The following is a 23,034-nucleotide window of genomic DNA, read 5'->3' as shown; positions in this document are numbered from 1 at the left end:
CAATCTAGAGGGAAGGAGATTTTGACTTCCCAGCATTAGGTATTGGGTGATTCTAAATCTAGGCATTCTTAAGAACGACTGCAATCATGAGCAGCCACAAAATATAAATCATGTACGATTTTATTTTTCCATTTTGAGTGATATATTAACAAAAAACGAAATCTCATGCTGTGGGAACTCTGCAAATGACTTATAAGATTTAGAGTGAGAGGTTTGTTTAAGTTATTCATCAAACTGTCATTTGATCGCATTCAAGAAATCTATAAAAGAGTCAAATAGTAAACCCATGGGGACAAGTAGGCTTGAGAAAAAACGGGGGCCCTCTTTGTGTATTAATAGAAGCAAGAACCAAATGTCTGCTGCAGCCACCTGTGAACAATCCATGCTTGACGTGGGCCATGGAAAGTAGTCATTTGTTTTAGGTTCTGTGGCTAGCACCTCTGTAGATTTACGGTAATGGAGATAGCAATTCATTTCCTTAGCTTTTAGTCCAATGGAAGTCAAATTCTCAGTTTATTACTGTCTGACCTTTGCCATAGAAACCAGCTGAATACTTTATAAAAATATTTTCCTTTAGTTGTTCAATATGTTGCCATAAGAGATGAAAGACCTGAAAAATAAAAGGTGCTTTTTATGTAGTATTTCATGCCACATATGGAAATAAATTTGTTACTATTTATTTATTATATTGCACATATTTTAATATGTCTGATTGTATTACAATATAATAAATATATTTATATATCTTAGCTAATCTAAGTATTAATTAAACTGTTCCCTAAATTCTTCAATATCAAACAGCTACTCTCTAAAGCTTTTTAGAGAGTCACCATGGGATATGATTGACTTGATTCTGTTCAAAATTCATCACCTATAATTAATGCATTAAAAGACAGGAGACAGTAAGATTTTCATGTCTGAAGTTTATAATCGTTTGGATTTTAAATGGACATGACCTTCATTCTATTTTTTCCCTATAAACATCACATTCATGTAGAGATAGAAGGTCATTTGCCACTCATCTATGCACTAGCTGTACATCCTGGGGACTAGGTGAAATGATGAATTTTTAAATATATTGAAGCGCTTGGCCTGAGTTGTATTTTTAACCCTATAGAATGGTAGCATACTCTCTTTAATAACAAAGTCTTGTCTTTGTCTTCCCATGGTCACCCAAGACAACAGAGATTGACAAGGCTCCTCCAGGTTACTGCCTCATAAAACTTTATTTGCTACATCTGATATGATACAGAGCTAGAGATTGAAAGATAATTTTAGGGACAAAGATTTATGTTGAGAAAGTAAATCTAAAGACCCTAAAATATAGTAGAAAATAAACTCTGAGACTAAGTATAAAGCCAGAAGTACTAAGGGAATTACACATAAATATTATATAAAATAATGTCAATGTCTATTTAGATGCAAATAAATCTCAAATTGCTCTTTTAATAAATAATAGATTGACATAATAAGAAAAGGTGACATTTGTTGTGTGTACGTTACAAACTGAACATTTACAACAAACACATGAACCCATTTTATACTCATTTTATAGATGGTTCAGTTGATTTAAGAGATTAAACAATTTACCCAATACTTGGTAGTGAAATTCATATTTACATCTGTCTCACAGGCAAGCTTATCTTCTTAAGTTTTGCACACACTCCTGTTTTCTTTACCATCACATGCTTGTGTACCTGTTCTATTGCGTTACAGTGTTTCTTACAAGGAGGGCTGCTGATTCATCTCATCTATGGCAAGTGGAGGAGATAAATTTGCTGTCACCTGTAGTCATTGGGGCCAGCCTTTGCCTGGACATTGCTAGTCTTTGTTTCTTTCAAGAACTGAAAGTCTCTTAAGGTCTCCCTGCCTCAGTTGCCATTAATAGGGGGATAAAGATTGGCAGGGATAATGTTATATGGACCTATCTACCTACTTTGTGCTGTGACTGGAAACATTCCCAAAAATGTTCATCCAGATGCATACTTAGCCAAAGGCACCAACAGTAGAACTAAATGTCATAGACTACTGTCCTACATAGAGCATACAGAAAAGCAAGGCCACTGCTGACTACATACTTTATAGGAAAATGCAAATGAAAGACCCTAGCATGATGCCTGATGGGGATGAGAAAAATGTTTACACTGAAAAGAAATGAGCAGAATATTTCTGGGATACCGGAAAATTTAAAAATAAGGTAGCCTTATAGGCAAAAGTTAAAAATTAATACATCTTTCATTTTGGGGGGAAATTAAAATATGTTTTGTTTAGAAGACTGTGGCTATTTTGTCCTATTTCTTCCATTATCTTTTTCTGTTGGTTTCAGGTAACTGAGGTACTTTGTGCCTAATTTAAAACTATCATATGATGACTACACAGCCTCACAAAATATAACTCAGACACCATTCTGACAATAAAGCATGTTTTCAGATACATATCAGACACAAACATTTATACAGACAGACAGACAGACAGAGAAAGAGACAAAGACAGAAACAGAGACAGAGATAGAGACACAGAGACAGAGACAGATAGGCAGACAGACACACAGACAGACAGAGAGAAATAGAGACAAAAACAGAAAAGGAGGGTGGGGGCTTTTCACACCTTCATCTGATATAAGTAAAATTTCACAAGCCACCTGGCTTAATTTGTCATTTTACAAAGTTATAAAGGGAGAAAGATTGCCAACTTATCTCCAAACTGTCAGGTTAAGCTGGCTACTAGTAGATAACCACCAAAGACCAACTTTTCAAATTGTATATAAATAAAAATGTTTTGTTTTTTTTTGGCTCACCTGTGACAAGATAGCAGCTTATGTAATTATATGCTCAAAAAGAACATGACAAATTAAAAGAGAAGAAAAGAAAAATTTCTCTATTGCAGCTTTACTTTTACATCCTATTCAGATATGCTGCTAATAAGAACGTAATACTGTGGTGGCGTGAATAAGCTTGCCCCACGGGAAGTGACACTATTAGGAGGCCTTCTTGGATGAAGTGTGTCACTGTGGGAGTGGGCTTTGAGATCCTATGCTCAGGCTCCACACAATGCAGAAGAGACTCTCCTCTTGGCTGCCTTTAGACAAAGATGTAGAACTCTTGACTCATCCAGCATCAAGTCTGCTTGCACAATGCCATGCTTCTCACCATAATGATTATGGACTGAAACTCTGGAATAGTAAGCCTGTCTCAATTAAATGTTTGCCTTTTTCAGAGTTGTCTTGGTCATGGTATCTCTTCACAGCAATGAAACCCTAAGACAAATACTTTATATTTACTTTTTAAAAAAAAATGGCAGTATGCATTAGAACCTTTAAAAAGGGTTACTTACATAACCAGGAATAACATGTCTCAAACAAGAACTTGTAAAAATAATCTTCAAGGAAAGAATGGAGAGAAGAAAATGTAGAAAGAGGAGCAAAGAAAACCATTTTGATCAACACACAACTTGGATTTTGCTTGTTTGTTTGTTTGTTTGTTTGTTTGTTTGTTTGTTTGTTTCGGGGGGATTATAGAAATACCAAGAATTAAACAAACAAACAAACAGCCAAAACTAACAGCAGGCAGTGTATCACTATGTAATCTATAGCCTAAGCACCAAAAGACTCATTGGACAGACAGTAAAATATTTTATAAGAAGTTTATGATAATAGGTAGAGACAGTCTTTGCAATGTTAACATTTTTAAACAAGACATTAAAATCAAATATAAACAATACATGCTCATAAACTTAAAAATATATGCTAGCAAATATCTTTTATATTTTAATTTAACTTTATTTTTTAATTTTCACTTTACATCCTGCTCACTGTCCCCTTCTCGGTTATCCTCTCCCACAATCCTTCCGCCACTTCCCATCTCCTTCCTCTTTAAGTAGGTGGGGGCCGCCTGGGTATCCTCCCACCATGGCACATCAAAACTCTGTGAGGCTAGGTGTATCCTCTCCCACTGAGGCCAGACAAGGCAGGCCAGCTAGAAGAACATATTCTGTTATGATTGCAGACAGGAGCATGTTTTCCTCTGAGCGGCTCCACCCAGAAGCTGACTCAGACAGACACAGACACCCACAGCCAAACACTGGATGGAGCTTGGGGACTCTTATGGAAGAGTAGGAGGAAGTGGATAGGAACTCCACAGGAAGACCACTAGGGTCAACTAACCTGGACCCCTGGGGCTCTCAGAGGCTGAACCACCAACCAAAGAACATACACTGGCTAGACCTAAATCTCTCTGCACATATGTAGCAGAAATGTAGCTTGGTCTTTGTGTAGGTCTGTAGAAACTGGAACCCTGGAACCGGGGCATCCTAAAAACTGTGGGTGGAGCCGCTCAGAGGAAAACATGCTCCTATCTGCAATCATAACAGAATATCATTAATAGTGTTAGGGATTGGTGCTTGCCCATGGGATAGGTCTAGAATTAAGCCAGTTATTGCATGGCCATTCCCTCAATCTCTGCTCCTTCTCCTTGCTAGCACATATCTTTATGGATTAGATGAAATAAATTCTTCTTTGCTTTCCCAATTTCTAAAAAAAGTCCATAGGAAGTTGTGAATATTGATTACACCATGTCAGAGGGTACGAGGAGGGGGAGGGCAAAGGAAAATGGCAGAAGGAGTGTTTCTTTGTCTATACCAAATTTTAGTGTGTGGGTCTGGAATTCGAGGAAGATAAAAATCACTTAGAAAATTTGTTAAAATACAGATTTCTAGGCCCAGCAATTAATGGCTAGCTGTTCTGAGTTGTACCTAATTATCATTTTTTCTTTTGGAAAACATGTGAATTTATATATAAGATTATCAATTAATATGAAGATAGTTTTGAAAATCACTTAGATAATGGCAGAATAATTTCCTGTCTGACAAAACGCATTTTCTGTGACACAAAGCATGTCTCAGAGGGGTCTGGCCAGCCTGATCATATTTACATTGAGAATCAGGAAGAATAAATATATTTAAATTGAATTACAAACTGGGATGACATATGTAATGGAAGCATGAGCCAGGACAAGGGTGAGGATGAGGTAAAGAAAGAGAGGAGAAGACAGTGAGGTGGACAGGTCACCATAGTGACCAAGGGGCAGTGGTAGCTCACATATTCTCACACTGACAATAACCTCAGGGAATTTTACAAGCCCATAATAGCATCCCAGCCATATTATCCAGGTATGTGTTGAGTAGCCTGGGGGATAAAATAAGTATGTGACTTCAGAATTTTACTTTGTAAAAGGATTCTAACTTGTAGAATAAGCATGCACATCTCTAAGAGACAGAAACAGAGAGACAGAGATGGAGAGAGAGAGAGAGAGAGAGAGAGAGAGAGAGAGAGAGAGAGAGAGAGAAGGAAAGGAGAGGAAAGGAAAGGAAAGGAAAGGAAAGGAAAGGAAAGGAAAGGAAAGGAAAGGAAAGGAAAGGAAAGGAAAGGAAAGGAAAGGAAAGGAAAGGAAAGGAAAGGAAAAAAGGAGAAAAGAGAAAAGAGATGGTTGTGAAGGAGAAATAAATAAATAAATACCTGGCTCAAGAAATGTCACCAAGGGCAATTTGTTCAGGAAACATGTAACCTTTTTTGACCTAAGAGATGGTAGGAAACTTGAATAAAACAAGTATTGTTCTTGTCAAAAATAAAAGTTTTGCTTAAAATTTTCTTTCTTGAGAATGTTCTTCAGTCTTACCTATGCTGCCATCAGTCAGTTTGGGAGAAGAGGGTACTGTGATATAGAGAGATTCATGCTTTAGTATATATGACATTAATTCCACCATTTTAATGAAGAGATGTTTATTTTATTGCCTCTATAGTAATAAAAAATCATCTTGTAACACTATGTTGTAGCAATCACATATGATCCGGATATAAGCGCTCCTTATACACATCCTGGGCTTATGCCTCTCTCACTTGCAGCATTTTATATAGTGCTCATCCACTAGATTTTACCATACCATTTAGACATTGTCATAAATCCTGAAATGCTGGCATAGCGTTATGTTAAATACAGCACATACAAATTTAGAATTTTTATATTTTTGAATCTCTTTTCTAACAATTTCACTTTCAGGAGCAAGAGGAAACTGCTAGGGCTACTTGAAGTATGGACTTGAAAATATTCTAGGTCAATTTGAAATTTTAGAAAAAAAGAAAAGTAGTCTATGTTATCTTAGAATTGAAGCAGTGATGGGTCCGTACTAGGCTAAATATGATTTATGTGAAGATATTATGAAGACCATTAAAATTCAAAATTGAATAAGGTAATCCTATTTCTAAAGACCTTGAAAAGCATTATACTTTAGCAGGGGTAAAACATTTTGAGGCTAAAATGTGTCAACAGAATCAAAATCTATCAAAAGATGAAACTGTTGCAAGAAGACACAGTAAGACATTTTGTGTGTATTGCTGGGTTTGGTTCGGTGTGATAGGCTGTGGGGCTGATAGGAGAAATGACTCTATCCCAGGACAGCTACAAAGAAGAACATAGAATAACAGGTTCCTTAAGACTGTTGTCGACAAGTAAAAGACAAATAAATGAAGACTCACAGCTCTAAAGTTAGCAATGACTAGCGGGTTTTCCAGCTATGTTCTAAAAGGCTGGACAGAAAAAGAAAAGAAGAACATTTTGACCCTTTGCTTGGGGCAGATGATTAAATGCTAACACAAGCCAAATTACTTTTGTCCAGACAGGCTATCAGACGCAATAAGCACGGCACTGGAAAGCAGAGAACAGACATGGTTAAAAGGAAATTGGATCTCGAGATCAGCAACCCGATCACAGGTAAACACCCCGACTTTCAGTAAGACTGTGGCTAGACATTTAACCAGACTTGGGAAGTTCCTGGCCATCTTTGAAAAATAAACTGGGTTTTCCATTAATATTTCTCTAGTACCATGGGCAGATATCAGGACTGCAGACTGGCTTGATAGACAGTTCCAGAATTATTTTCGGATATTTACAAAAAAATATGGCAAGCATTAAGACAGTGTACACATGCGTACTAATAGCATGGAATGGGATTGTTTCAGGTAACACCCTGTACTGGCATGTCAAAGCAGTACTATACCTACAGTGTGGCACATTACAAAGCAGGGAGAGAGGTCCTGCAGCTTCCCTCCTGATCAAGGAGTCAATGTAAGCAAAGGCTCTATTGATACAGCACATGATTCAGCTATTGGCCCCGCCTCAATCAAGTTATATTAAATTATATATAAAGGATATTGAAAAGTGAGTGCATCAGATTTCTAGATGACAAAGTGTTGATCAGGTATGTAACTGGTTAAATAAGAGGAGATAAATTTAAAAGTTCAAAGGATTGGGATAGTAGGGTTGTGGTAGTGTTGGTTGGCTTTCCTGTTTCATTTTGTTGTTTTGTTTTCTTTTGGTTTTGTGTAAGAGGTTACACCCAGGGTTTTACACATGCCTGTGAGCTTTTAAGCTTTTAATCAAAAATTAATTTCCTTGTCATAGATCCCTATGTGTGTGTCTTAAAATTACTTATATAATCTAAATAATACATAGAATTATATTATAGTAATAGTATTTGTATATGTAATTCAGGCTTTGAAGATTATTTGCATAATTAATAGATGAAAGAAAAGCTGGGGAAATTTGGCTTGAGAGTAGTTAGTTCCAAAGATAACCAATGGAATTTGTTGAAGAATAAATAAATAAATAACATCTTACAAAGCCCATGCCTTCCAGTTGAGCCTTACCAATTATATTTATCTCAATTCACGCCTGTATTGACTATTCCATTGAGTCAGAAACCGGGGCAGTGGAGTTATACTCGGTCTGAAGTGTAACCTGTGGGTTGTGTTATACTCCCCTTGTGTTATTCTCATCTCAGGTGAGAAAACTGGAGCTTAGAACATTTACATAACTAAGAGAAAAGTCAGAGTGAAACTAGGTCTTTCATCTGATTGGCTCAAAGATACATACCCACACTTCTCTAGCCCTCATAATAAGAGAAAAAAGACTCCTTCCCCCCATTTGACAGAACATACAGTGTTGAATAAGACAGGTATTTTTCATTATAAAGTATCCATTACAGGAACAAAAGACATGTAAGCAAATAATGACTCTATTTAAAAAAAAAAGACCCAACAGGACACAAGCATATTGAGGCAAGGGTGATTGTGATTCCAAACTACATGTTATCAGAAAGGAAGTGAAATGTGCTTAGTCTGACAGAGGAAACAGAAAGAACAGGAAACCATCATCTGTCACTTTAAGGGACATGAAGTAGGAGATGCTTAGAGCTTAAAGACAATTTGGACTCTGCTGGGGACCGAATGGCGTGGAGGAGGGGAGGCTCTTGATAATATCTAAAGTAATATAACAATTAAGAGGATTCAAAATGTCTCTTTTTGGAATCCTGTCTCAAAGAACCAGGACGTTTCTCTTTTGGGAATCTGAGTTAGAAATGTCTATCTTGACTTAATGTATCTAACAGATAAAAGGAGAATCTACCTTGAGCCCATCCCTTGTCTAAGTACTGAGACTCATTGAGCAGGAGATACATGTTTATAAATAGTAAAAACAAACTATGGTCATCATCCAGCTCCCAGATTTTGAAGAGGCAGTGTTGAATAAGACATAGATCTTTTTCATTATAAAGTATCCATTTCGGGAACAACAAACATGTAAGCAAATAATGACTAAAGATGTATTATTTGTAAATGCTGTGAAAAGGAACCATGATGTCATAGAATACAACCAACAGTGGGAGAACTGGGGATAGTTGTTCCAGAAAAGCTTGACTGGAAGTTTGCATTCACCTATGGTGAATATTTAATTATAAAACAGAAGGCAGATCATTCAGGGGTGGACAGAATTCCAGCCCAGTAATGTCATGCTTACTACTATCATCATAAAATGGCCCTTAGGCTTGGCTGGGTCATTTGGAAAGTCAAAAGTCACTGTCAGTAAGACAAAAAGGCCACCAACAGATTCCCCAATCTAGAAGATCCTACATCCGACATAGGGCTGATATCCAATATATTCAAAGAACTAAGAAGTTAGACTTCCCTCTGGATGGAAAGGCAAGATTTTCACTCAGAGACAAAGAGCGTGCCTTCCTCTAATATGCCTGATTTGAAAATATGTCATTTTCTTATTTAAAATTTTCAAAAGTAGAAGCAGCAGGATTTATTGATACAGATGTGCAAAGTCTACGACATCATCTGCTAGTGGGAGACTAACTCAACTGATGTCAAGCTTTACTATAATTTTTAAACTGGTAAATAGAAGCGGTATACATAGTCACCCCTTGGCATTCACTGGAAAGTGGATCTGGTACCTCCAAGGGTAGCAGAAGCCATTGGATACTCAAGTCCTTTACATAAAATGACACAGCACTCGCATAGAACTTATACACATACATACATACTTTATATATTATATATCTATAATCACCTGGTTATTGCTTATAGCACCTATTAGAATGCAAATGTAAATGGTTGTTCTACTACATTGTTTAGGAGATAACAAGGAAGTATAGCTGTGCAGAAAGTGTGTTTGTGTGTATAAAAATCTAAGGTTGGTTGAATCTAAAATGTCAGATGTGTAGCTATGGACTGACTTTATTTGGTGCACACAACAAGATGTGAAACATGTATACATTGACAAGTTATTAAATTACATTATTATTCATTGTTCATATACATATTTTTATAATGAGAATAATTAAAAGCTCTCAGTAACTTTCAGGTATATAATACATTGTTATTAACTTAATCACTTTGTTTTACAATACATTTCTTGGACTTATTCCTTCTTTCTAATAATTTTGAAGTTGTTAAGGGAGAAGGGCATACATGCATATGTGCTGTGCTGTGTGGAAGTCTGAGGACAGCTGTGGCACTCCTTCCCTCCTTCCTTTACCTGAGTCTAGGATTCAAACTCAGGCTTACACAAGTACTTTATCTTCAGAGTCATTCTCTGACCCTAATTGAAGATTTGTGCTCTTTGACCACCATTTCCCAACCTTTTTCTACCTCTCCCTCACATTTATCTCACATTTTCCTCCCTGTTCCTGTGAGTTATATTTTTCTAGGCTGCATATATAGAATCTGTCCACATGTGCAGGAGGTTTTATGTTTTCCAGAACATGTACCTGTTATAAGCCTGTGGAGTCTATTACCTTTGTATTTTATTTAACTATTTCCAACATTTTGTCCAAAAAGGCTTATCAAGAGGGATGATAACAGAACACTCTATTGATGCTTCCAGCCAAGGCTCACAGGATGAGCACACTTCAGGTAGGAGGGAACTGCCAGTTTCTGGCCTGATACAGCCAATGACAAGCTGTGCAGTATGAAGCAGGGGAAATGAGCTGGAAGCCCAAATTTCATCATGTGTAAAGAAAGAAAACCCTGACATCTGCCAGACCAAATCAACCAAGCACAAAAACATAATTTAAGGAATCACACACACACACAACATAATTACTTGAAATTTTAAATGATTCTCTGGAGTCTAACTTCTTGAGTTCTTTGAATATATTGGATATCAGTCCTCTATCAGATGTAGGATTGGTAAAGATCTTTTCCCAATCTGTTGGTTGCCTTTCTGTCTTATTGACAGTGTCCTTTGCCTTACAGAAGCTTTGCTTATTTTTTTTTATGAGGTCCCATTTGTCAATACTTGATCTTACAGCATAAGCCATTGCTGTTCTGTTCAGGAATTTTTCACATGTGCCCTTATGTTTGAGGTTCTTCCCCACTTTCTCCTCTATAAATTTTAGTGTCTCTGGTTTTATGTAGAGGTTGTTGATCCGCTTGGATTGAGCTTTGTACAAGGAGGTAAGAATGAATCGATTTGAATTCTTCTACACGCTAAACACCAGTTGAGCCAGCACCATTTGTTGAAAATGCTGGGTTTTTGTTTTCCAGTGGACAGTTTTAGCTCCTTTGTCAAATATTAAGTGACCGTAGGTGTGTGGGTTCAATTCTGGGTCTTCAATTCTATTCCATTGATCTGCCTGTCTGTCATTGTACCAGTACCATGCAGTTTTTATCACAATTGCTCTGTAGTACAGCTTGAGGTCAGGGATGGTGATTCCACCAGAGGTACATTTGTTGTTAAGAATAGTTTTTGCTATCCTCTGTTTTTGTTATTTCAGACGAATTTGCAAATTGTCCTTTCTAACTCTGTGAAGAACTGAGTTGGAATTTTGATGGGAATTGCATTGAATATGTAGATTGCTTTCAGCAAAATGGGCATTTTTACTATATTAATTCTGCCAATCCATGAGCACGGGAGATCTTTCCATCTTTTGAGATCTTCTTCTAATTCTTTCTTCAGAGACTTGAATTTCTTATCATACAGATCTTTCACTTGCTTAGTTAGAGTCACACCAAGGTATTTTATATAACTTGTGACTATTGTGAAGGGTGTTGTTTCCCTAATTTCTTTGTTAGCCTGTCAGAATGGCTAAGATGAAGATCAAAACCTCAGGTGACAGCAGATGCTGGCAAGAATGTGGAGAAAGAGGAACACTCCTCCATTGCTGGTGGGATTGCAAGCTCATACAACCACTCTGGAAATCAGTTTGGTGGTTCCGCAGAAAATTGGACATAGTACTACCTGAGGATCCAGCAATACCACTCCTGGGCAAATACCTAGAAGATGCTCCAACATCTAATAAGGACGCATGATCCACTATATTCATAGCAGCCTTATTTATGATAGCTAGAAAGAACCCAGATGTGCCTCAACAGAGGAATGGATACACAAAATGTGGTACATTTACACAATGGAGTACTACTCAGCTATTTAAAAAATGAATTTATGAAATTCTTAGGCAAATGGATGAATCTGGAGGATATCATCCTGAGTGAGGTAACCCAATCACAAAAGAACACACATGATATGCACTCACTGATAAGTGGATATTAGCCCAGAAGCTCAGAATACCCACAGTAGAATTCCCAAAACACATGAAACTCAAGAAGAAGCAAGACCAAAGTGTGGACAATTTGATCCTTCTTAGAAGGAGGGACAAAATACCCATGAAAGGAGTTACAGAGACAAAGCATGGAGCAGAGCCGGAATACTGTCCCACCTAGGGATCCATCCCATATACAACCACAAAACTCAGACACTATTGCAGATGCCAACAAGAGCTTGAGGACAGGAGATTGATATAGCTGTCTCCTGAGAGGCTCTGCCAGTGCCTGACTAATACAGAAGTGGATGCTCACAGTCATCCATTAGATGGAGCAAATGGTCACTGATGAAGGAGCTAAAGAAAGTAGCCACGGAGCTGAAGGGGTTTGTAGCCCCGTAGGATTAACAACAATATAACTAACCGGTAAGCCTAGAGCTCTCTTGGACTAAACCACCAACCACAGAGTACACATGGTAGGACTCACGGCTCCAGCTTCATATGTTGTAGAGGATGGCCTAGTCAATCAACAATGGAAGGAGAGGCCCTTGGTCCTGTGAAGTATCTATGCTCCAGGGTATGCCAGGGCAGGAAGTAAGAGTGGGTGGGTTGGTGAGCAGGGGGAGGGGAGAGGGAATAGGAGGTTTTCGGGGAGGAAACCAGGAAAGGGGATAACATTTGGAATGCAAATAAAGAAAGTATCTAATAAAAATAAAATAAAATAAATTTTAATTGAGTCAACAAGACAGATTTTTCTATAAACTTTAGCATTCTATTTCACTGGGAGAGGAAATTGAAAAAACAAAACTTCTCAATTTGCTCATCTGAACCTTGATCGTTCTTTGAACTGTGAACAATTAGAAACCAAAATCAGTGGGAAGATAAGGGAAAGCCTGAAAGGAGAGGAAGTAGTGACTGACAGTTACCCAGAGGAGTAGAGAAGATACACGGAACTCAACTCGGAGATGTTGCCACTGGAGGCAGACGCTGTAATGAGGAACTTTATAAAAATAAACAGCAGTGACAGAACATACAACCACCATTGATCTCTCATCTTTTCTATTCCTTAACAGGCACAAACTAGCTTGACACATGCACACCGGCCTCAGCTCTGCCAGATTTCTTTGTCCCTATAGAGACAGGAATCTATGGTTTCCTATAGGGCCCCATGCTCCTCCATTCTCAGGATATTACTAATATGCTTCTCTCTCCTCCAAAAAAAATTGTAACATAATATTGCAGACATAAACTTGGAGCCTTGGTGCTGGACTAAAAGAAATAGTTTTACTTATAGAAAAACAGGTAGTTCTGCAGATTATGAAGAAGCTATATCATTTCCCAAGCTTCAGGTATACAGAAAAATGAAATGAAAATGATAAATCACCGAGTTTCAGGAGACTTGTGTTTGCCAAGTTTCCATCCCTCCTTTTCTCTTATTTTCTCACCATAGAAAACTGACTGAAATGTTATCATTTCAGTGTCTTTGGCTCAAAAATTATATGCTTTTTTTTTAGAATACACAAATACAACAAAAACCTATATTCTGGAAAGTATAAGTAGTAAAATTCTTTTCAATTCAGTTTCTTGTGGAAATGAATACAAATAAAATATGGGCAGTTCTGGGAAGTGGTTAGGAGGAACTTGCAGGAACCTGTGGGACTTTGGAGCTCAGGCAGCCAGAGGAAGGATGTTGCAACAGTGTGACCAAGGAAATCATGTGTAAGCTTTGATGAGTTCTGTAAGTGAGAGTTTCTGCAAAGAAGCTGTGTCTACAAAGGCTAACTGATGATGGTACAGACCGCTGTGGAGAGGTCGAAGTGTTGCAGATCTAGAGATTACATTTGACCTCAGACCATCTTTAGCTTCAGAAATAGCCATTCATTGCTCACCTCTTTGTCAGACCCAATATCCTGTACCTAGCAGACTAAAGGCCTTTTGGGAGGTCTGGAAAGATGGCGCAGTGGTTAAGAGTACTTGCTGCTCCTGGAAAAGACCCAGGTTCAGTTCCCAGCATCCACATGGCACCTTATAACCATCTGTGATTCTAGTTGTTTCTCAACCTTCCTAAGTTGTGACCCTTTAATATACTTACTTGTGTTGCGGTAACCCCTAACAATAAAATTATTGTCATTGATAGTTCATAATTATAATTTCACTACTGTTATGAGTCACAATGTAAAGAGCCACTAGCTTCCACCAACCCAAAATCTAGAAATGTCTTCAGGTTGCATCTGAGCTGAGATCTCTACTTTGCTGTAATATACCTCTCTGACATCTGTACTAATATATATTTAAAATATGTCTTGACTTAAGACTTTTTGTTAATTACTATAAAAAAAAATTTTGAAACTGTTTCTACCGTAGACTGTGAAATTTAGTAACCTAAGTCTGTGTTCCCAGGCCCTGGGCACTCATAAGCGGGTCTGGAATAACAGCTCTCTGATCCACTTTGAGGAGAGATATGTGGTTTCCCACTCAAAGCTGTATTAGGATTTTAGATATGAGAATGGATTTACAAAAGGAAAGGATTCTGAAAGGAGGTGAAAGTATATCAACATCTAACTTCCAGAAAGTTATAATTACTCTGCAGGAAAGGTCATGGCGGTCTCCCATATAGAGAAATAAAGATGATAAAACTAGGATCCAGTCCTTACCACTTAGCGTTAACAGATGTAAACTATTTGGATGTGAACAGACCATCCGAATTAAGAAAAACTCGCGACAAATCATCTGCTTCTAACCATAAAACATATGACATAAGATAAAAATGACTGTGTGTGCTAATGTATTCATTTGTACAGCACGATGCAGGGCCCAGAGGAGACAGAAGTGATACAGTTAACATTTTCTCTCAGTCTTGAGCCAATTATCAAAATTTATTGCTTGTAAGAGAAAAGGAAAATGTGCGTGGGGAGAGGGTGGGAGAAACGGATTCTGGTGAAGTCGCAAAGAGCAGAGCCAGTGGAGAGGGGGTGTGAGCAGAAAACAGTTCAGGAGACTGTCAGCATGCTGATTATATACAAGGGCCAAGGGTGACCTAAGGATTCTGGCAACTTCCGATACTGCCATTGAAAGTCTTCTCCGGACCATGCTTTTCTCACTTGTCCACTTGCCTCTCCTGCCCTCCAGACTTCCCTTCTGTGCAAGGATGTATAGTTACTCAGAGGCAAAGAACTAAAAAAGAATCAGTGCAGAACAAGCTTTGGGGAAATCAGATCACAAAAAAAAAAAAAAAAAAAAAAAAAAAAACATTAGCCTTGTGAAATTATGAAGGGTGAGGATGAGGCTTGGGGGTGCAATCTGGGATTCCCAGAAAGGCTGCTGGCATCTGTGGTATAGGAAGACTGTTACTATGCTCACAAAGGAAATATAGGCATGCATGGGGAAACTAGATTGCCAGCTTGGCAATTCTATGAGGAATTTGGTTAGCATGTTTGAAAGCAATTTTCCAGCTTTTTCAGACTAATTTCTTAAAACTAATACCCTCATTCTCCATTTCTATATGCAAATTCATTTTCTGGCTATCTTAGAAAGAACGTGGATATGAAAGTGCCTGTTCATACTCAGATATCACAGCATTGGGAAAACAAAGTGCAGAAACTTGTATATAATCCTCATCACAGGGCTCTAATTTCAAAAACGGAGAAGTACAGACTAATGATGTGCCTATTACTTTACGCATCTTAAGCTTGACATTTGGTGTTCCGAGACTCATTTCCCAGCCCACTGGAACAAATGCGTTAAAAGAAAATAAATCATGATATCTTCTTTCTCTGACTTATAAATAACATTCCACTTAGTCAATTCAAAGAAGGAAAACAAACTTTTAATGGCATCCATTTGCCCTGTTGCTAATGACAACTCCCAAACTCTTAAGAGCATACAGCCTTGCTGTATATTTAAATAAACTTAATATGCTCCAGAGAATCCCTAGGGCATATCTGTGTTCAGAACTCTTCATTATTAACCATCATAAAATGATGAGTTCTTTTCTTTTACTCGGTCTCTCCAGTTGTCTTTCACACTTTTCCCCAGGACATCTCTGTTGACTGTGAACTTCGGTTGGTTTATTTTTAACCCCTGCACTTGTAGCCTCTTGCATTTATAGCCCAGAAATGTGTTCTATATAACAAACCCATTCTTTTAGTTCCACGCTGGCATTTGAGACTGCGGCCAGTTGGACAGACACTTCATTCAGTCACTGACAGTTCATTCTGGCCAGACTAGTGCAGCTGGGAATTAGAATTTCTCAGTCATTGAGTAGGTTTTTTTTTTTTTTCCTGGAGAAAGATTTGCAGTCTTTAAAAACAGTCTAATTTATCCCATATATCTTTACAGTTCCATAAGTGAGCTAACAATTGCCCAATCAGTACAGTGTTCCTGTTACCAGGGAGGGGAAGCATGCCACTAACAAAGAATAAGTTTAAAAAAATGCTTGGGAAAGAATATCCACAGTGATTTATGTATGACCTATTTTCTTGGAGACTCTCAACTTGCACTTGGGGATAACTATCCTTGGAAAAGTCAAATCCGCCTTTTTCAACAAGAATACACATAACTTCAGCAAGTAATTATGCTAGAGGATATACAATAGAAAATGGGAATATAGAATAGAAGATCATTGTCCCCATTTTAAATAACATTAGGAAAAAAGTCAGTAGATTTTTCCATTGATAATCCAGTGATGCCCATGGGAGCTTCCACCAAGCACTGGGGCAGCACAGGGACAAAGTTAAGCCAAGTTGGCAGGCATATGTGGAGTAGGAACTGTTTGAAACAGCTTTTTCAAACAGCACTGGGACCTTGTACTGAGGTAGAGACGATGAGAAAAGATCATTACCCAAAGATAAAAAGATTAAGCACAAAGCACAGGATCTGGAAGTTCTGTTTGATTTACATGGAACTACATGTAGGTTAGAAGGTCTAGACCTTCCAACAGGTGAGATGTCCTGAGCTCACAGGACCGAAACAGTGAGACTAGGAAGCTGGGGACCTTTCTTGCTGATTAAAGGAAATCATTGGATAAGCAGGGATGTGTTTCAAAGATCATGCTGGTAGTGAAACAAGTCTCAGAGGAGTAAGACTGAAGACAAGAATCTACAAGGCAAGCCCTTGCTAAGAATACCAAATAAAGTAGGGTAAGTAGGAGTTAACATGTGAGGAAAATACATATCTAAATGGAAAATCAACCATATTGACACATCCTACATCAAGGTGTGGAGAAGCTTGGCCTTTCCTAGTGTATAAGGGTGTTGCTCTCTGGTGAATGATAACATTATGACAAAGAAGCATATTGAAGACTATGGCTTCATTGAAGTTAGAGAAGACCAGAAGGCTTCTTAGTATAGATCTTGGAAAGAAGTTACCATCATGCAAGGTAACTAAGTCAATGGCATACTGGGATCATAGATCAGGGAGGGGCAGAACAGAAACTAGAAATGGGTAGAGGCAGCACCATGGGGCCCAACTAAGCAAGGTGAGCTGCAGAAAACAGTAGAAAGCTGAAGGTTTGAGGATGGAGCAGGGAATTATTGCCAAGGCAATAGTTCTTCCTACCAAGCATCGGTTGGAGCCTTTCACTTTGCCATTTAGTGACTGAGAGGTCCTTAGGGTTGGGTGCAAAACAATGAAAAGCACACAACAGAGGCTCATCTTAGGATAAATAACATACATGTTCTACAGCTAGCCAACACACAATGAAAGAATTCTTCCCCATACCCACCTTCCTCCTGAAGAGCCCATACACTAGTCCATTCCTTTGGTTCATTGGGTTAAATGAAAATAGAGCATAAAGGGAGGGAAAAAAACCACTGGTGACAGAGAGGAACCAAGGAATAAGAAGGAGCAGTGTGAAGAGTCAGCTCAAGAGCAAATGAGGAGGGGTGTGCCTTCCCTGGGAGAGCATTGCAGTGACAGGGGCTATGTGGATCTCAGGCTGCATTCCTGGATGAATCTACTTGAATTCAGTTTGCTGGTGTTGCCATGGATGTTCAAGAAAAATCAAAGGCACAAGTCTTTTTTTTCTTTTTTAACCACTTTCCTGTGGTTGAAACAACAAAACCAAATAATGCTAATGAATAAGACCAGAAAAGTTAAAACCACAGACTAAGAGGCAGCCCTAAGGTAAAGCATTAATACTGCTTTTCTTCTTCTTTTTTTACTTAAAAAAAAAAACCATGAGTTGTTTACATTACAGAGCTGCATTTTACCTAAGTAGAGTTATACAAGTAACATTCCACATAGATGCTTAAGGAACTCATCAGAAGTGTAAAACAGACATTGAAGGCTGTCAGAAACACCTTAACACTCAGCTAGGAAAGTGCAGATTTGGTGTAAAAGTGGCTTCCCCTTAACTAGGTACAAAATAGTCTTATTTCCCTTCTCAGTCTACTGTGTTTGACTAAGTGGTTGATTGGCTTGCATTTTGGGGTTACATTTTATTTTCATTAAAATGGAAACTTCAAACTTTTTGTATGAGGGAGGGCTCAAGCTACAAAGCAGTAAAGTGATATATACAGATTCCAACTGTGTTCAAAAATATAGTCTGGGATCCCTGAATGTCATTTGAAATTGGTGATAAAGAATGCTGTGGTATTTTAGTAGATCCCTAATTGACTTGAGGTAGGGACAGGACCAGGGCATCTGGAGATCTTGTTGTCTCTAACCTTAGAACACCATGGACTTCAACAGAAATGTTCTCACAGAAGCACTTCTCTTCCTGTCCTCTCATTCACTGTGTCATGGTGCATACTTTTCCCCCTCCATTTGGCAGTTTAACCTGACACTGAATTTTCTGGAAACTCCATTGAAGAAACCTCTTACAAAGTCTCCTCTCAGCCAGGGTAAGGAGAGTTGTTCTGAAGGATTCAGTGACATATCTTTCTCTGCTTTAATTGGAAAGGAGAAGTTTTTCCTTGCTTCACTTGAATCTCTGATGAGAAAAAGTAAGAAAAAAACACACGCCTTTAATTCCAGCACTTGGGAGGCAAAGGCAGGTGGATTTCTGAGTTCAAGGCCAGCCTGCTCTACAAAGTAAGTTCCAGGACAGCCAGGGCTATACAGAAAAACCCTGTCTCAAAAAAAAAAAAAAAAAAAAAGAAAGAAAAAAGAAAAAACTCAACTCTCAAGACTGCTTGATTCTTAGAAATGTAAGGAGCTCCTTAAGTTGAGGGGTTTGCCATTCTTAGCATCTGGAATAATTTTCCAGTGAGCTTCGGTGCCTCTGTCACCTAGGACAACAACACAGTATGAATTCCCACAACATTTTCACAACTTCTCCAAAGGAAGAAGATAGAAATAATTATATCATTTTTGAACTGTTAACATTTTTTCATCCCCATTCACCACTACCTTTAAAATAGAGTTCTGTAGAGGTGTTTTTGAAAGCAGGTTTATGAATTTAATAAGAAACTTTTGCATGTCATATTTAATTCAAATACCTGATCTTTTGATTGTCACTGAGAATGGTTTTCTGAAAAACTGAATGACTTGAGTAATTTTATAAATCACTACAACTTGAAATCTGCCCAGTAATGGAAATTAGGTTAAACCATGCAATACCAACAAAAATGTTGGTCAACAACTCTAGAAATAGCTTTAAAAAGTTTGAAACTATAATTCCTGTGTCAACTTCATAGTCCCATGTAATATAAATGTATCTTTATAGCAGGACAAGATCACTGTGCTTATGATGTATCCATGGGTAATAATCCTCCCAGAAATTACATGCTAAATGATCCCTATTTTATTGGTTTCAAGACACAATTACATTTTGTATAGAGTCTTGTATATACTTTTGCACTACATGGACATTAAATAATAATGAGAACACATTGATTGGTTCCTATTAAATTTATGTGAGGCAATATTGTGGTTTATGGAGGGATTTCTAAGATAGCTGAACAATTGGTTATATTTATATTTTGGTTAATTGCCTTACATAGATTGATGTCTGCTATAGGTGCAGTTATTTCTTTTCTTTTATGCTTTCAGTAAAACAAGTTTTTAAAATGTGTCATAATCCAGAAAGATTACTCCATAAGAAAGGGAACAAAAGAAATTATGAAAAGACAAAAATTACTGACTTAACAATATCACATTAAGAGAATTAAATATATCACCTGGCCACATAATAAGTAAGATAGTTTCTGAATACAATAGGAAATAAAGGATGGAGAGAAATTCATTTGCATAATAAAAGCTAAAACTGTCCCTTTTATCTAAAACATTCAGTTAGATGTTTTTCTATTACATTATGTAAATAGTTCCTTCAAGTCCACCCTTTATAATGAATCTCTAATTTGTCCTGTTCCTTCACACCTTGTCCTGGTTACTGTAGATAAAGCATAACCAAAGCCAGCTTCACAGGGGAAAGGGGAGGGGGAGGATTTGAACAGATTATACGTCCAGATTATACTCCATCATGGAGGGAAGTCAGAGCAGGAACTCAAGCAGAAACTTAGTGCAAAACTACTTATTCCTCCTCGCTGTCTTACTATTCAGCTAGCTTTCCTCTACAGCCTAGATCCACCTGCCTAGGGATGGTACCACCCCACCCTGGGCTGGACACTCCATATCACTCATCAGTCAAAACAATCTCTTAAAGACATGCACAAGCCACTCAGATCCAGAAATCTCTCAATTACCCCTTCAGATGAGTCCAGGCTCTGAGAAGTTGGCAGCTGCAGATAATTAGGACTTTATTGAAAAAAGATATTGAGCCCATTTTGTGAACCAAAAAAAAGAAACCAAAAAAACAAACAAACAAACAAACAAACAACAAACAAACAAACAAAAAACCCAACCAAGTAGTTGTCTAAATGTATAGTATGAAAAGCCATGTATAAAAGAAAATAATGTGCCTTCCAGTCAGTGCCAGCACCAGTTCACCTTGGGCCCAAACTCGGCAGGCAGTCCCACAGTCTCCAGAGGACTTTCCACCACCTCACAGGTGCCCTAGCACACCCAGGATCTTAAGATCGCTGGTGAGTGAAACACAACATCTGCTCCAACAGAACCATGGTTCCTGGGGACAGCTGGAGCACAGACACAGAAAGCCTGCCTGATTAGTGGCTCAGGTTCCTAATGGTTGGTGCTGGTCCACCTTGGTTTAGAACTCAGCAGAAAGCCCCACGGTCCCCAGAGGAGGTACCACTTCCAGGTGCTCCAACATGCCCAGGATCATAGGAGTCCAGGATCGTAGGAGCTTGGTCACACCAGGATCTCAGGGTCTCAGAGGAAGCTTGACTGCCAAGAACTCTGACACACCCAGAATCTCAGCATCCCAGGATCCCAGAATCACAGAATCTCAAAGAAAGCTGGACTCTGAGAATTTCGGACTCAACTGTGATTACAGAAAAGACAGGCTCCAATCAGAGATAATCAGATGGCAGGAGGCAAGCATAAGAACAGAAGCAACAGGAACCAAGTTTACTTGGCATCATCAGAACCAAACTCTCCCACCATAGCAAGTCCCGGATATACCATCACATCAGAAAAGCAAGATATGGATCTAAAGTCACTTCTTGTGATGATAATAGAGGACATTAAGAAGAACATAAATAACTCCCTTAAAGAAATACAGGAGAATGCATACAAACAGGTGAAAGAATTGAACAAAACCATCTAGGATCTAAAAATGGAAGTAGAAACAATTAGAAAAAAAATCACAAAGGAAGACAACTCTGAAAAAGGAAACCTAGAAAAAAAGTCAGGAGCCATATATGCAAGCCTAACAAACAGAATACAAGAGATAAAAGACAGAATCTCAGGTACAGAAGATACTATAGAAAACATTGACACAACAATCAAAGAAAATGCAAAATGCAAAAAAGAAACAAACTAACACAAAATATCCAAGAAATCTAGAACACAATGAGAAGACTAAACCTAAGGATAACAGGTATAGATGAAAAGGAAGATTTCCAACTTAAAGATCAGTAAATATCTTCAACAAAATTATATAAGAAAATTTCCACAACCAAAAGAAAGAGATGCCCATGAACATACAAGAAGCCTACAGAACCCCAAATAGTTTGGACCAGAAAAGAAATTCCACCTGTCACATAATAATCAAAACACCAAGTACACTAAACAAAGAAAGAGTATTAAAAGCAGTAAGGGAAAAAGGTCAAGTAACATGTAAAGGCAGGCCTATTAGAATTACACGAGATTTCTCACCAGAGATTATGAAAGCCAGAGATCCTGAGCAAATGTCATACAGACCCTAAGAGAGCACAAATGCCAGCCCAGGCTACTACACACAGCAAAACTCTCAATTACCATAGATAGAGACACAAAGGTATTCCATGAGAAAACCAAATTTACACAATATCTTTCCACAAATCCAGCCCTTCAAAGGATAATAAAGGGAAAACTCCAACACAAGGAGGGAAATTACACCCTAGAAAAAGAAAGAAAGTAATCTTTCAACAAACCTAAAAGAAGATAGCCACTTGAACAAAATTCCAACTCTAAGAACAAAAAAACCAGGAAGCAACAATGACTTTTCCTTAATATATCTTAATATCAATGGATTCAAATCCCCAACCAAAAAGACATAGGCTAAGAGACTGGCGAAGTAAAGAGGACCCAACATTGTGCTGCATACAGGAAACCCAGCTGAGGGACAAAGACAGACACTAACTCAGAGTAAAAGGCTGGAAAACAATTTTCCAAGCAAATGGTCCAAAGAAACAAGCTGGAGTAGCCATTCTAATATCGAATAAAATCAACTTCCGACTGGTTATCAAAAAGATAAGGAGGGACACTTCATACTCATCAAAGGTAAAACTTACCAAGTTGAACTCTCAATTCTGAACTTCTATGCTTCAAATGCAAGGGCATCCACATTCATTAAAGAAACTTTAGTAAAGCTCAAAACACACATTGTACAGCACACAATAATAGTGGAAGACTTCAGCACCTCACTCTCATCAATGGACAGATCCTGGGAAGAGAAACCAAACAGAGACACCGTGAAATTAACAGAAGTTAGGAAACAAATGGATTTAACTGATATATATAGAAATTTTTATCGTAAAACAAAAGGATATACCTTCTTCTCAGCATCTCATGGTACCTTCTCCAAAATTGACCATATAATCAGTCAACAAACAGGTCTCGACAGATACAGAAGTATTGAACTACTCCCATGCATCC

At 38.0% G+C, this 23,034-nt stretch overlaps 1 long non-coding RNA gene across 1 annotated transcript in view; it reads right to left on the bottom strand.

The window, feature by feature from the left end:
- G630055G22Rik (RIKEN cDNA G630055G22 gene) overlaps window positions 1-23,034 on the bottom strand; it is a 185,140-nt gene that overhangs the window by 149,532 nt on the left and 12,574 nt on the right. Inside the window, exon 2 of the long non-coding RNA NR_045404.1 lies at window positions 22,671-22,822. This is a non-coding gene — a long non-coding RNA (RIKEN cDNA G630055G22 gene). The remainder of the gene's footprint in view (window positions 1-22,670; window positions 22,823-23,034) is intronic.

This window comes from Mus musculus, chromosome 18 (genome assembly GCF_000001635.26).
Source record: "Mus musculus strain C57BL/6J chromosome 18, GRCm38.p6 C57BL/6J".
NCBI lineage: Eukaryota > Metazoa > Chordata > Mammalia > Rodentia > Muridae > Mus > Mus musculus.
Note: the sequence above shows the minus strand (reverse complement) of the source record. Positions and strands in the feature narration are given on the sequence as shown.